At 38.7% G+C, this 16523-nt stretch overlaps 2 pseudogenes; one reads left to right on the top strand and one right to left on the bottom strand.

Moving 5' to 3' along the window:
- The window catches only part of LOC132018666 (trace amine-associated receptor 6-like), a 6391-nt pseudogene extending 3097 nt beyond the window's left edge, over positions 1-3294 (bottom strand).
- Positions 3295-11518: 8224 nt separating this feature from the next.
- On the top strand, positions 11519-12514 carry LOC132018667 (trace amine-associated receptor 6-like; annotated as a pseudogene).
- Positions 12515-16523: the final 4009 nt, after the last annotated feature.

The raw sequence follows: 16523 nt of genomic DNA on the forward strand, positions 1-16523 counted from the left end.
GCTGGGGGGGAGGGGGTTTGGGAGAAGGGGGTGGTATTATGGACATTGGGGAGGGTATGTGTTTTGGTGAGTGCTGTGAAGTGTGTAAACCTGGTGATTCACAGACCTGTACCCCTGGGGATAAAAATATATGTTTATAAAAAATAAAAAATTATATTAAAAAAAAAGATAAATGACAAAATAAACCCCCCATATACACACACATTGTCCATTATATAAAAAGCTAGACTTTGTAAAAGCATGTAGAAATATACATAGATGGGGGCCAGACTTCATATACTGTTGTCTAATTTGGGTCTGGGTTTTGGGATTTTGTTTCGATTTTAATCAAAAAATAGTATTGTGATTGTCTTTCCATGTCAATTTATACAGAACTCATTTGTGCTTTTTAATGACTTCATAACCCTCCACTACAGAGGTGGGACATAATTTATTTAATATATCCCATATGGATGTAGGCTTTTTCCAGTTGATAATTAAAAACTAGAGAGGAGAATGGAGGGGGCGCCTGGGTGGCTCAGTGGGTTAAAAATTAGAGAGGAGAATGGAGTTGGGAGAAATTGGAAGGGGAGGTGAACCATGAGAGACTATGGACTCCGAAAAACAATCTGAGGGGTTTGAAGTGGCGGGGGGGGAGTGGGAGGTTGGGGTACTGGGTGGTGGGTATTATGGAGGGCATGGATTGCATGGAGCACTGGGTATGGTGAAAAAAATAATGAATACTGTTTTTCTGAAAAAAAATTAATTTATTAAAAAATTAATTATACAGTGAATGTTATTGTCATCTTTGCTTCCTTGGCTGACTCTAATCCCAAATTAATTACTAGAAATAAGAGCTGCAGGACCAAGTGACAAGTGTGTTTTAAATTTTCACTTCCTCTAAAAAAAGAGATAATAAATTCTGTTCTCCCAAGTTGTAATGTGAGCATGTTCTATTCGTACAGGTGTCCAATTTCCCACGCTCTAATGCTGGGTATTATTGAAACTTCTAATATTTGCCAATTTGATATATGATACTCCATCACATTCTCATTAGCATTTAAAAATTATTTTTAAATTTACATTTTCATGTATTTATTAGGCATTGTGTATTTTTCTCTGTGAAATCCTATTCATATGTCTAGTCAGGTGTTAATCTTTGTTTTACTATTTTGTAAGAGGACTTTCTATTTTTAAATCTACTAGCCCTCCTTTGACCATGTATGTTGCCAATACGTTTCCAAGTTAACGTTTTTGTTTTTCTTTACCTAGGCTTTGTTTCTTTTGAATTTAGAAAAGAAAAGTAAATTGAGTGCATGAATTTATAATAGGTTTTTGGTCATAACTCTTCCACTGAAAAATTCTGAAGTTATTAGTTTTTTAACATGTAGAAATATGAGTTTTGTTTTCGTTTATGATATGAGGAATGCTTAACAATACTTTTCCAAAAAGCTGTATGCCACACCAACACTTCTTGAGTGGGCCATCCTTTCTCCATAACTTGCAATGCATTGTTATTTTTGTCATCAACAATGTACACACTTTGGATAGTGTTTATAGAAAAGAAAATAACAGAAAATTGCCCTCCATAATGGCTGGAAGGTGAAACGACACACTTGGGAAGGTGAAAAAACAATCACATAGGACAATCACTGGTGTGGAAATTGTACCATCTGCTCATGGTTATTCAACAAAATATCCCCCAAAATATAAAATATGAATCCAGTTCTGAGCCTGAAATCAGCCTTAGAGAACTTCAAGAGCTACAGAAAGATTGGACTCCAAGAAACAAGCTGCTTAAAATGGAAGTCAAGTACATAGAGTCCAGAAAGACAGGAGCCGTGAAACTTCACAGATCTATACAATCTTTGAGGTGACCCAAAGAAAAGCCTAAAGGGATGCCTGAAAAAGGAAAATAATTAATAATTGAAGTCAGGAAGCACACGGATTTGAGGAAACTAGAAAATATGACTTATGTCAGCCATTTTTAAATAAACATATCCCCTTCAAGTGCTTAGAGATGTTCACTTTACCTAAAAACATAAAGGTTGTACTACTAAAGTTGAGGTCCCATTTCTCATCCCCAGGTGAATGCATCATTTTCATGCCTGTGGTTCATGCCACAGTTATTAGGAAATTCTTAATATAGTGACAAATTCCTCAATTTGAAATTTTGCTTCCTTAAGAAAACAAACTTATGGTTGATGAACTGTCTATTAATACTTGGCCACTTATAATGTGTTTTATTGCTCTCCTAAACCAAGGGTAAGGTGAAGCATAAATCAAAGGATTTACAGGAGAGTGATAATAACCGAGCCAGCAAAGTATCTCATAAATGTATGAAGGTGTTATGACTCCCCCAAGAGAATCAATAAATGAGTCAATGATACACGGTAATTACGAGATCAAAAACGCTATCACCGTGATACCAGGGTTTTAGTGGCTTTTCTCTCTCTCTCTCTTACTCATTCTGGCTTTGTATGTCCCTGAGCCTTCCGCTTTACTACTAATGTTTTCAATCTTTGTAGCCTGTTTTCTGGCCCCAAGAAAAATACTACTGTACAGAATCATCGTAACAAACGAGGTGTGAAAAAAACCCAGCAAATATATCAGAATCCAAAATTGACTTACAACTGTCTGACACCCTCCTACACAGTTGAGGGCACTAGAGAGTCCATCCAGCTCATCATCGCAGACACCTGTGTAGCACACAGCCCCACTGCAGACAAGGGGCAGGGTCCAGGACACTGACGCACATCCCTGACCCACACACCGTGAACTTGCTAGGATTGACCAGAAAGCTATGCACCTGTTGATGGAGAAGTGGAAAAGAGAAGAGTAACCAAATGCCACAACGCAGCACGTGTGGAAGGGACAGAAACTTGGCCCGAAGTAACAGCAGCTCTTGCATGGACCTGACGGTCACCCCCACCCGGAAGTCAGCAGAGGCCAGAGAGGCGAGGAGAACCTTGGTTTTAAATGCAGGATGGAAATCAGCACCAGGAGGTTTCCAAACACAGCCAGCACAGCCCAGAGCCAAACTGTGTAGAGTGTGTAGAGTACCAGCAGGAATCCAGGCGAGCAGGGAGCTTTCAGGCAGGATGGGGTCATGTTCTGGTAGGGGAGCTGCTCGGCTGCAGGGGGGACAAGTCGGTGCTCCCACTGCTGCCGCAAACAGCAGGTAAACATAGAGAAGTTGTGCCCTCGGTCAATCACACCAAATAGAGCATTTCCTATTTCCTGAAGGCAGAAGAAAGGTTGTTTACAACTGCCTACCTCTGTTACCAGATACCAGATACCAGATAGTATCTCCATGGCCTGTCACATATTCATATTATCTCTGAACATATGAAGTAATATATTTGATTTAAAAGTTCAAGAAATCCTAGTTGGTATTAATCACTATCATTTTTATTTTTACTCTTTAGTGTGTAATTGAACCAATTTTTCTAAATCCAGTAAGAATCTTACTTCAAGTAGGTCTGTAGCAGATTTGCTTTTGCCACAGAAGACTTTCTGGCTTGCAACTTATCAAGCATCTTTTATTACCTGGTCTTGATACAGGGCATATGCCTCTTTGCCAGTTAGTCCTAAGTGTGTGATTTGTTTTTTATTAGTTACTTTTTACTACCACACCCCACCCCCGCCAAGACTGTTTGTGATGTTAATAGTGAAACTCCCAAGAAGCACAGCCAGATCCCTTCTCTCAAGTCATCCTAAATCAAGTGTGGTTCCTGTAGTGCCAGATGTGAACAGAGAGAAGATATTTATATTTCATAATCTCCACTTAAAATTCATATTTTGACTTAGAGTAGCCACGATTCTAAAACCTAACAGTGACCATGTGGAAAACATGAAGAAAAGGATACCTCACTTATATTAAAAAAATGCAAAAGTTCTAAACAAAAGGTCAACAAACCAAACCTAGAAATATATAAAAAGATAATATATCATGATTGGAGTCTATGCAAAAAATGTACTTTTGCTTTAACGTAAGAAAGTAAAATAGCATAACTCACCATTTTAACGTATCTGAGGAATGCAAAAAAATTACATAAAATTCAGCAATTATACACTACTAAACATTTTTAACAAAATAAAAATCAGGAAATGTTCTGTATGTATAAAGGTCTCTGCAGAAAGTCTTATTCACGTGTGCATTATTTATGTTTATTTATTAAGCATTACTTTGTATCAGGGTCTTGAAGATACAAAAATAAACAAGAAAGATCTCCTGCCCTCAAGGGAGTATCCATGTTAGTATGACAGACAGACATAAAACAGTAATAATTCATTGTGCTCCAAGTTAAAATTAACACATGTAAAAAGTGCTAAGTGAAAAATGACATCAATACTAATATAACTGGGATGAATAAATAGAATTCACTGAGGATATAAATTTAGGACCAGGTTTAGAAGGAGGAATGTAAGGTATTAGGTCAAGAAAAGGGAAAATTTCAAAAATTGTACACAGTTTTGGACAGCCCAATACTTATTGTAGATTTTATGCTCTGACTCATGCATGGAGGTAGAGAAAACATACTTATTAGCAGGTAAAGATCTCAACTACCACAGAAGGCAATTTTCTTGATCTTTCTGTAACTGACCATTAAATCTCCCATGAGCCGCCTGTCATGGGGTACAATAGACATACGTTCAGTCAGTGTGGGGCTCCCACTCTTCTCTCTCAGGGTTGCATCTGAATTCCAAGGGACTATGTAGTCTGCCCCACTTCCACAGGAATAGATTGGGATTGTCTTCGTGGGTGTCTTCTAGAATGAAATGGCCATCTATCTCATCACGGAAAAAAAGGATTTCCACAGGACCCTAACCTCTGAATGTCATGCTTACCAATCCCCCACCTAGTCCGCACACCTGGCAGTCACTCACAGGTGCTCCAGCCCAATCCCATGGGGCTCAGTAGGGGACATGCTGCTCTGCCCTCTTCAGATTCACAGCCAGTGCACCCTCGTCAGTCTCTCCTGTACCTCCAAGAAAACGTTCCATTTTATTGAAATTAGGAGAGTGGCTGGGGGTCTTAGATCTATGTATCAATCCCCTTCTTCTCCAGTGTCCTCAGCTAAGACACAGAGATTTGAGTCCTGTCAGAGTAGGCTCTCATGTTCTCCTAGTTTTCTTTTCCTCCCTCCATTCCTCCCCTCCCCTTAGCCTCAGCTGATTGCCCTGTGTCTGCCCAGGAAACTGGAAGCATTCTGAAGTGTCCTCTCACACTCTTTCTCATCAGAGTCAACAAGTTACTTCTCAACTAATGAACCGTGGAACCCCTACCGGATATATATATATTTTTTAAAGATTTTATTTATTTATGTGACAGACAGAGATCACAAGCAGGCAGACAGGCAAGCAGAGAGAGAGGGGGAAGCAGGCTCCCCACTGAGCAGAGAGCCCAACACGGGGCTTTATCCCAGGACCCTGAGACCATGACCTGAGCCGAAGGCAGAGGCTTTAACCCACTGAGCCACCCAGGTGCCCCCTTACCGGATATTTTTAATGCAAATATTTTTAGAATTTGGGTCATAGCTTTATGTTATTTTTTTAAATGCTATGGCTTTTAATAGTTTGTTTTGTAGAAATGCTTCCTTTTAGGAAGAGAGGAATTTCATAAGAGAAATTTCAGAAAACCCCACTATCTTCTGTGAGTTATGGGGCATGGATTCAGTTGCCTTATCCTTAAGGCAACTATCATTTTAACAGTAGCAAACAACTTTTGAGCACCTGCTCTATCTAGGTGTTTTATATATATTAAATCATTAAATCATCACAGGCAAGAAAAACCTCACAAAGTCAGCATGATTATTATCCCTATTTTACTAACACATTAGATGTTAATCACTTGGCTAGGATTATTCAACATCTAGTAAAGGATGAACTGGAGGTTTGCATCCCAGCAATTTAGCTCCAGATCTTGTGTGCTATTCCTCTGTGTTCTACAGGAACTTGATGTCTGGGTCATGCCCTTAACCTCCAGGTGATAGAAACTTCCTTTCCGTTTATCTGAGTTTTTTCGACCATCCCCCTCTGAGTTAACCAGGCATCAACAGTGACTCTATGGAGTGGAGATCTGGTCTGGGTGACCAACCTCCCGCACTGATGTCTAGTGAGATGGCCTGCTGGGTCTCTGGACCCTGGTCTCCGGACCCTGGAAGAATGACTGAACAGTCATCCCTCGTACCTGCCAGTAAAGCTCTTTGGCTCTTACTTTTTTTTTTTTTTTTAAAGATTTTATTCATAAGTAAACTCTACACAGGGCTCAAACTCACAACCCCAGGATCAAGAGTTACATGCTCCCCCAGCTGTAGCTCTTACTTTTATCAGTCAGTTCCAGTGGGCTTCTCAGAAGAATCTAGCTATACTGTGGCATCACAGGCCGAGCAACATTTGGTGGGGTTCAGCAATCTATGGCACCTCTCTGCGCTGTGAGTTCTGCACAGGGGAAGGAGAATGTATTTCCATTACAGGTCCCTTGAAGGTCTCCTTCAACCTACCTGACTATATTAGAATCTTATTGCCACAGTAACAAATTACCGCAGACTTGATGGGTTAACACAACACAGATTTATTCCCTTAGAATTCTGGAGGCCAGAAATACAGAATCTATTCTCCTGAACCAAAATCAAGGTGCCTACATGGTCTCACTCCCTCTGGAGGTCTAGGGGAGAATGCATCCTAGCCTCTTCTAGTTTCTGGTCCCATTGTTCCACCCTCTGCCTGTATGATCCCACTGCCTTCTCCTGTGCATGTGTGTGTCATCTCCCTGTGCCTCTTTCTTATAAGGATACTTGCACGGCATTTAGAGCCCATCCAGATAATCCTGGATAATTCCTTAATCTCAAGAGTCTTAATTTAATCACATCTGCAAAGACGTATTTTTCCAAAGAGGATTAACAGTGATAGGTTCCAAGTATTAGGATGTGGATCTCTTTCAAGGGGCCATTATTCAACCAACCACACTGGCGTATCAGTTACTTTTCTTCCATCAGCCCAGAGCAGAGAGAGGGAGAGAAGGGGTGCTCCTGCCTCAGAGATCCTCACTATTTTCTTGGTTATTATGGTCCTTTTCTCCCTTTATTCCGGAAAAAGGGAAGTTTTGATAGTGCCCATAACTTTCTCAAATCTAGTGACTATTGGCTCTTTCTTTTCTGAATAGGGCCTGGGCTTTGGAGGCTCAAGCGCTTGGGGGGAAAAAAAATCTTTTTCATCCTAATTTCACCTAAGTCAATTAGAATACACTAGATGTTCTAAAGAGTTTTTTTCAAGTTTACCTTTTCTGAACTTCTTTATTATAGGGAAATTAAAAATCTATAGTTAGTCTACCGATATTTTCTATGAGAAACTATGAACATATTGAATGGTTTCTTTTAAATTTTTATGGTTTCGTTTTACACTCAGATATGTCCCAGAGGAATATGTATATCCAGTCACATGTGTTTGCAGAAGAAGAATACAACTCTTTTTTTTTTTCCCTAAATAGATAGCTAAGTGTCCAAACACGATTTTTTGAATACATCATCTTCCCCCATAAATATGTGACATTGTAAGTTTGCATTATAATTGATAGTGATAATATTCACAGGTCATGACAGGCAACTGTTCTCACTTCTTCACTTGAAGAAGTGAAGTGACATAGCACATGGAAGGAATCACGTTGAAAAGATAGTTATTGTTATAAATATATCATTTTGTCATCATCAGTTCCACAGTGGAGAAATGCCCAAAGGAGACTATCCCCTAAACATCAGACTTGAGGCTTGGGCCAGATCTGAATTTAACATCTGATTCTCTCGCTGTTGGAAGAGCCCTGGTGAACAAGAGAAACTGATCTCCTTGCGAAAGCATGAAGCAGAGGGATGAGGAGACTGAAGAAAGTAACTCCAGCAAAAGGAGATGTTGGAATGAAAGTGAAGAAAACAGCGATCTAGGGGAAGACCAACAGCACGTGACATTATGAGAGAATAGAAAGAAGAAAATGAGCAATGAAAGTAACAGAGAGGTGAGAATGAAAGGTGAAAACACCAAGAAATTCCTCTCAGAAGATCGGGCAATAGAAAAGTAGCAAAGCAGAGAAGTGGGCAGAATCAGCAGTAGAAATGGGACCTCGCTTTACCATGTCAGCAAGTGTTTGTAGCAGAAGCTTGGAGAAGCTCACTCTAAGCAATGATTGAATCCGAGCAATGCCTTTTTTCAAATTTGATGTATTCACACACCCCATTCCACATTTTAATACATGAAAAACTCCCAGTATCTCACAAATACCTTAATTTTAAGTTGAGGCTTATCCTGAAAATAAATTTATGTTAATAAACTGTCCTTTAGTTCTTGACCAGTTATATTGTTTGAAGTCTTCCCAAAGAGAGAGAGTGTAAAGTTAAGCAAGGATTTTAGAGCTGAATTTTAAAATCCAGTCCAGTAAGTTTATTACCAACTTGAATGAGTATTCTTACATATTTGATATAATTGTTGGTGCATTTGGGTTTAAATCAACTATCTTAGTATTTCTTCATTTTTTTATATTAACATGCAGTGTTTTATTTTCCCCAGGGGTACAGGTGTGTGAATCATCAGGCTTACACACTTTATAGCACTCACCATAGCACATACCCTCCCCAGTGTCCATAACCTCACGACCCTCTCCCTACCTGCCCCCCCCTCTCTGGGCAACGCTCAGGTTTTTTTGTGAGATTAAGAGTCTCTTATGGTTGGTCTCTCTCCCGATCCCATCTTTTTTTTTTTTTATTCTTTACATTTGCTTTTTTACCTCTTTTGACTAATTTTAGATTTTTTTATTATTCACTTTTTCTCCCATGAAATTATAAATTGGAATTAATTACATTATTCTGTTGGAATCCTAGAGTTTTAATATGTATCCCTCATTAATTAAATTCTCCAATAAGTTAAGAGTTTTCCTAATTCAAGGCAATGCAAAAGTTTACCTAGAATTTTATACTCCATCTACTTTTGCCAACTTTTTGGATACCACTATCACGTATTTTAATTCTGCATGCAATTTAAGTAAAAAAGATGTTTGTTTTTACATTTAGCCTTCCTTTTATTTTTCCAATATTGACACTGTGGCACACCACATTACTTCCCACACTGCCGTGTTTCCTCTGGGATTAGATTTTTCTGCCTTGAGAACTCCCTCAAGTTGTTCTTTTGGTGTGGCTATGCTGGCAATGAAGATTCTAAGTTTTTGCTTATCTAATGATATTTTCGTTTCCCATTTCAATTCAGAATTCAAGTTTGTCAGTTATTTGTTTTAGGTGTTAATGATAATGATATTGAGTTTTATCCAAGTGTATTTGGGGTAAATTCACCAAGGAGATGGACTTAAAATACATCGAGTAGGTTAAGGAGAGAAACTTACTGTAAAAACAGAATATCCAGGCAGAGAGTGCTAAGGCGTGGAGATGGGGAGGGCAGGGTGCTGGTAGGGATCTGAAGTGTGGTTGTGGGACAGGTGCTGTGTGGGGAGCAGCATGAGATATGGGAGAAATGGACACAAGGTTAAGATGATTTTCCCACGTAGTGGGGATTTGTGCAGAGGTCAGTGTGTGGGAGGGGAGAGGACATAATATATACATATATACGGTGACGAGCACAAATTTTAGCTACCGCTTACTCAGGCATGCTACAATGCGATTTATTTTTTTGCAGTATTCTTAAATCTTGCTTAGAGGCTCATATCCCACCAGGAACAAGACATAGATCTCAGTAAATTTAGGGATTCTGCTCCTTTTCCTCCAGGGTGGCATCCAAACTCCAGGAAATTCCACAACAGCATCTGTGAGTGTTCTTGGAAGTCTGTCTATGTTTCCCTTCCTCTAAGGTGCAGACTCCACAACATCCCCCTCCAGGAAGGAAAGTGCTTCTTCCAGCCCTGCTGGGAAGTTCAGTCTTTCAAAACAGGTGCCCCAGCCAGAGATCTCTGTGTGCCCTGGTTGGCGCTTAGGTACCCAACTCAACCTTCTTTTTCTTGCTAGGGAAACATTAAATTAAAAAAAAAAAAAATCCAACCTGAGATTGGAGATGTTTAAAATCACCTTCCTTGCTTCTCCTCTTTCTAAGTCACCTCCTGGCTGTCAACACAATCTAAAAGCCCATATTGGTTTCTGTTTGTTTGTTTGTTTGTTTTGTTTTCCTGCTGATCACTCTGCATTGCCTATTTATTTGTTTAAAGATTTTATTTATTTATTTGATAGAGAGTGACACAGACAGGGGGAGTGGCATGCAGAGGGAGAGGGAGACACAGGCTTCCCATTGAGTAGCATCCTAGAATCATGACCTGAACTGAAGGCAGACAGATGCTTAACTGACTGAACTCTTCTGAACACATTTCATCACAGTCTTTTGGTATTTCTGAAATCAACAGTGACTTCTGAGACTCCATTTCAACTCTTTAATCAATACTCTTACAGGGTCATGGTCATGACTCTAAATACCATGTTGTTTTTTAATACTGTCTTTGTAATGTATTTCATCAATCTCAAAATGTCCTCAACAAGGACCTGCTGGCAGGGGTCACATGGGAGCGGTCATGGTTTCTCCCTCCAGCCTCCCTTGCTGCTCTCCCTTTTTACAGGTGATCTGGAACATACTATATATGGCTTGGCCTGTTTCCCATAATCTGAAACTGTGTCTTCCTAGTGGTTACACAATTTTAATTGGGTACCACACACAGTGAGGGCTGTTGCTTACTGATGGGCGATTCTGTTACCAATAAAAGTCTTACTGTGTAGTATTTAAAAAAAAAAAAAATGTCCTCAAGGTATGTGACATTTTCTACTTGTTGGTAGCCAGGGCAGATGAAAAATAATTCTTACCGGGACAAAAAAAAAAAAAAAAAGCTGCACTCTTTTGTGTTTCTATAACAGAAACCTAATAAGGTGGCCAAGTCAGTATTGAGAATAGGGGAAGATTTAAGTCTATGCACTAAGTAATCGTTGGCCCCAAAACCATAATGGCTAAGGTAATTTAATATAAAGAATTGTTTTGTAGAATGACTTTCCTGAAAACCACTGCTGAAAATAATCTTCCAAGTTCACATCTTACTATAGGGATTCCAAAGAAATTTTCCCATTGATGGCATTTATTTCTCTGGAAGGACTGCATGTCTTAGTCAGCAATGTAGGTCAGACAATATAGAGATAAAGATGAGAAAAAGTGATCCTTGAACCACACAGTTACATCCCATATTAGAGTCTTTGTGAAGAGAAATGCTAAAGACAAAAAATAAAGGTGTTTATGATTAAAGGGAAATTTTTTTATTAAAAGGAAATTTTATCAAATTAAGGGAGCCAGCTCTTTGTTAACTGAAATGAACCCCTCAGTAATCTTGCATTATATAATTTTAATTTTGCTATAGAAATCATTGAAGATTTATAATAAAAATGGAAAATTGAAGAATATAATAGAGATATTCTCTGATAATTTTCTTAGGCATCCTTATAGATCTTTTTCTCAGATGTATTGAAAAGTGGAATCCTACATCTTTGTGAAAATCAAGGACAGAATTTTCCATATGCACCGTGAGCACCGACTCATCCCTCTCTACAGCCGAGCAGCTCGAGACCAGAACGTGACCCCATCCTGCCTAAAAGTTCCCTGCTCACCAGGACCCCGGCTAATGCTCTATGCACTGTTAGGCTCTGGAGCTGTGCTGGCTGTGTTTGGAAATCTCCTCGTGCTGATTTCCAGCCTGCATATAAAACCAAGGTTCTCCTCGCCTCTCTGGCCTCTGCTGACTTCGAGGGTGTGACTGTCACACCCTTCAGAGCAGTCAGGTCCGTGCAGAGCTGCTGGTGCTTTGGGCCAAGTTTCTGTCCCTTCCACACGTGCTGTGATGTGGCATTTGGTTACTCTTCTCTCTTCCACTTGGGTTTCCTCTCCCTGGACAGGTGCATTGCTGTTACTGACCCTCTGGTCTGTCCTAGCAAGTTCACATCATCTGGGTCAGGGATGTGCGTCAGCGTCTCCTGGACCCTGCCCCTTGTCTACAGCGGGGCTGTGTTCTACACAGGTGTCTGTGATGATGGGCTGGAGGGACTCTCTAGTGCCCTCAACTGTGTAGGAGGGTGTCAAAACTGGGTGTTAATAGATTTTCTAGCCTTCTTCATACCTACTCTTAATATGGCAATTCTCTCTAGCAATCTTTTTCTTGTGGCTAGATGACAGGCTAAAAAGATTGAACATACTTGGAGGCAAGACAACAGTTATAAATCCAGAGTGGCTAAGAGAGAGAAAAGCCACTATAACCCTGCGTATCATGGTGATAGCATTTATGATTTCATGGTTACTATATAGTATTGACTCATTAATTGATGCCTGTATGGACTTCATGACCCCTGCCTGTATTTATGAGATTTGCTGTTGGTGTGCTTATTATGATTCATCCATGAATCTTTTGAGTTATGCTTTATTTTACCCATGATTCAGGAAAGACATCAAAGTTATTGTGAGTGGTTGGGTTTTCAAGGACAGTTCAACCACCATAAATGTGTTGTCCAAACAAATGTAAGCAGTTGGACTGAAGAAGTTAAAGAAATCTTTACAATTTCCAAATGAAATGAATTTTAAAAATCAAATAGGACTATTCATGAGGAGAAAACAAATTATTCTTCAAATTTAAAAGGGTAGATCAATGTGTTTCCAGTCATGTTAAGATGTGCACTTCATTGTCATTTTTCCAAAAGCGTGCAATTTCCTAATAAATGTTAAATTTTTATTTGCTAATTATTTCAGAGCTCAGCATATCCCACTTCCTAAATATACTTTCCTCCCTCATTTCTTTTAATTCATTTAATTCATGGACTTGGGCCAAGTTTCTGTCCCAAGCACCAAAACTTTGTCTTACAAAGTTTTTCACTCTCTCAAAACCTTGCCTTCAGAAGGTTCTTGCTTTCTTTTGCTTTGGTTAATTTCCCAAGGGAGGCTTTTGGGGAAAAAATGGCTTTTTGAGGGGGGGAGCAGTTAAATGTATTGTGTTTAATGTCTGAGGAGAGAGATCTGAAGTATTTATCTATAAATTGCGTGTAGAGTAACACAGACACCTTGTCTGATTCAGAATCAGGAGAGATCTCTTGGGGGTTGGAGGGCATCCACAAACATAGACTCCATCCTGACCCGGCTGTTGTGATTGCCAAATTAATTACTATTATCCTGTGTAATTATTTCCTCCAGCAGTGCGGGAAGCAAAAGCCATTGTACTTCCCCAAATGATGCTAGGGTGATTATTTGTCTGCTCTTTTTGCTGCTGTTATTACCATGCAAACTGTGTAAATGGTTGGCACGCAGGGAACTCTATGCTATTCTGTTCAAACATATTAAATATAACTTTTCATTGGGGGAGATTCTCTTCTGAAAGCAGTCTCTTGTTCTTTTTTCTGTAGCAAAACTTAATTTCAACAAAAAGTTTGCTAGTTTGGGGAGATAAGTGAAATATACATCAATAAAAACATAGCAGAGTGTCCTTGTCATGATGTGATGAGAACGGCATGTTATTTCTATGGTCCTTCTCCCAAAGAAAACCCCTATAATCCCTATGTAATTAGGAGAAAGTCTTCAGATAAACCCTTGCTGAGGACTGTCCTACAAAATATCTGACCAGGTCTCCTCAAAACCATCAAGGTCATCAAAGAGAGGGGGAGTAAAAGAAACTGTCAGGGTCTAGAGGAGCCCAAGGAGACATAACAAGTAAATGTAGAGTCATAAATGGGAAGTCGGAACAGAGGAAGGACAGCAGGGAAACCTGAAGAAATCTGAATCATGTATGGACTTTTTATTGATACATTAAAAATAACACAACAATGTTGGTTCATTAATCGTAAGACATGTATGATACTAATTTAAAATGTTAATAATAAGAGAAATGGGGGACAGGATATAGGAACTATCTGTACAGTCTCTGCAACTTTCTTATAAATTTAAAACTATTCTAAAATAATAAAAAGTTTATTTTTAAAATATAGGGTAAACAGTTACGTGAGGACAATGGGCATTAATCCTTATATTGACTAATTCACTGATCCGTTTCACTAATATCTTTGAAGACCTAGTATTCTGGGTTCAGTTTTTCAGGAATACAGAACAAAAACCTTAGAAAATCTTGTAAAGAAAAACTGATCTACTGACAATTACGGCTTGGAATTCATAAAGGTTTAAATGATAAAAGATGCCTTTGAGGGGTGCCTGGGTGGCTCAGATGGTTAAGTGTCTGCCTTCATCTCAGGGTCCTGGGATCAAGCTCCACATTGGCCTCCCTGGTCAGCCGGGAGTCTGCTTCTCTCTCCCCACTCCTGCTCTCTCTCTCTCAATCTCACTCTCTGTCTTTCAAATAAATAAATAAATATCTAAAAAAAAAAAAAAAAAGAAAAGATGTATTCGAGGAACACAGAAGAAAGGAGAATTGACATCTCGCTTGGAAGAATAGGGAGATGTATTAAAGGAGTAGCATTTAAGCTGGGCCTTAAGAGATTAAGAAGAGTTTTTTGCAGGAGGCAAATGATGAAAAAGGATTTTCAGGCTGAAGGAATAGCATGACCAAAGAAACTGAGAAGGTACAGAGTGTTCACAAAATATGGAGATAAAATAACTAAACAGTTACCAAGGGAATAGTCACCCTTTTGACCTTCCTGAGGTTGGCATTCAAGATCTTCCACCTTTCCTCGGCCGTCATACCCCCAGACAACTTCCATTTCGATGTGAAGACATTCTTACTCCTCTGCTCAGGGTTTGACTCTAATTCTTACTATCTTCCGAGCCAACATTTCCCAAATGAGGCTTTATCAGACAGTCATCTTATAAAGTTCTCCAGGGAAAAAAATTTTCTGCATCAACAATGTTTTGGAGTTACTGCATACTGTATCCCGCTCTTGGAGAATAACATAAGGCATGACATATTAAAGACTCGGAAAAGTCCTGTTTCAACAAAAACCTGCCTACCATTGTTTAAGTCTGCATTTAAAAAATTTGTGTGCAGGGCTCCTGGATGGCTCAGTGAGTTAAGCCTCTGCCTTTGGCTCAGATCATGATCTCAGGGTCCTGGGATGGAGCCCTGCATCAGGATCTCTGCTTAGCAGGAAGCCTGCTTCTCTTCCTCTCTCTCTCTGCCTGCCTCTCTGCCAACTTATAATATCTGTCAAATAAATAAATAAAACCTTAAAAAAATTTATGTGAAGTTGCAACTTATGACATAGCTGAGTGTTCTTCTAGGACATACAGTGCCATGTTCAGTGGATTGAGAAGAAGTGTGGATTTATTTCTAGGCAGAGGAAACTATGTTTTTAAAAATAATGACTGATTTATCCCTTTTAATTTTATTTATTCTTATATCTAAAACATGTGTCCCTTAATGTCTCAAAATTATGTATATTACGATGAGTTTTAATTTAGAATTTTGTTTTCATTTAGCTACGTGATAATACTTCAGTTAATTGGAAAGGAAAGAATAATTACTTCCAAAGAAAAATTAGGCTTTAAAAATATGTTTACAATAAATAATTTTTAATTATAAAGACAATAAAGTCAATAGAAGTTATCTTTCTATCCAGAAAGAAAGAAATGGAGTAAAATAAATTCATTTCAGCTAACTTCAAGGACAAACTAAAACATTACTTCTTTATTTATGGAGATTGATTGGCTTATGTTTATATCTATGTTACATCTATCCATATTATTTGTACTTCAAAGACCTCAAATTAATTTACAAATAAGTTTTCCAAACAAGCAATTATTAATTTGAAAAGCATTCAGTAAGAAATGTGGGAATTACTAGAGACCTGTTGGAAAAGATTTAGGAAGAAGACAGAAGCAAAATGTACATAAAAGATGTCAGTGCCTTTACTAGTAACAGCTTGTAAGAAACACTTGGTTCAATGCTGAGCAAGCATGTGGATTGGTACTTGTTTTTCCAAAGAAAATCATGTACTGGTGTCCCTGGAAAGATAGTAGGTCTAACATACATGATTTTAAAAAGGCAGAAAGATTACAGTGACGAGATGTGGATCATTATCACTTTATAAAATCGTCCACTATTTCCAAGTTTCAATTATTAAAGGAAAGGGAGGAGATATCCATTTAAGAATATAATACGTTTACACAGTAATCATTGAAATGGGTGAATCCGGCTTACAATCCTGTTTAGTGGTGGGATTCCACAAATACATGGATTCTAAAGGGAACATTATAAAAAAAGAAACAGTCCAAACCCTTAACTATGACTATGATAAGTGATGTGAATTAGGATGCAAGTAACATTGCTGAAAATTAAATTACACAATATTGAGCTTCAGGAGACATTAGAGAACAAACAGTGTGAAACCTTAATTTTCTAGCTGAAACTCCATGAGATACAAAGGAATTCAAAGATTGCCAAAATAGTCTCACCTGGCACTGGCAGATGCCAGGACCAGGAGAGGACTCAGAAATCCCAGATTCTGTGCTCTTTTCCTTCACCTCTGTATCTCCTCTGTCTCAATGAAGTAACAAATAAGGAGCCCAATATTTTCACAGAATTTTAACTTATCCAA

The sequence above is a fragment of the Mustela nigripes genome, chromosome 5, assembly GCF_022355385.1.
Source record: "Mustela nigripes isolate SB6536 chromosome 5, MUSNIG.SB6536, whole genome shotgun sequence".
NCBI classification, from domain to species: domain Eukaryota; kingdom Metazoa; phylum Chordata; class Mammalia; order Carnivora; family Mustelidae; genus Mustela; species Mustela nigripes.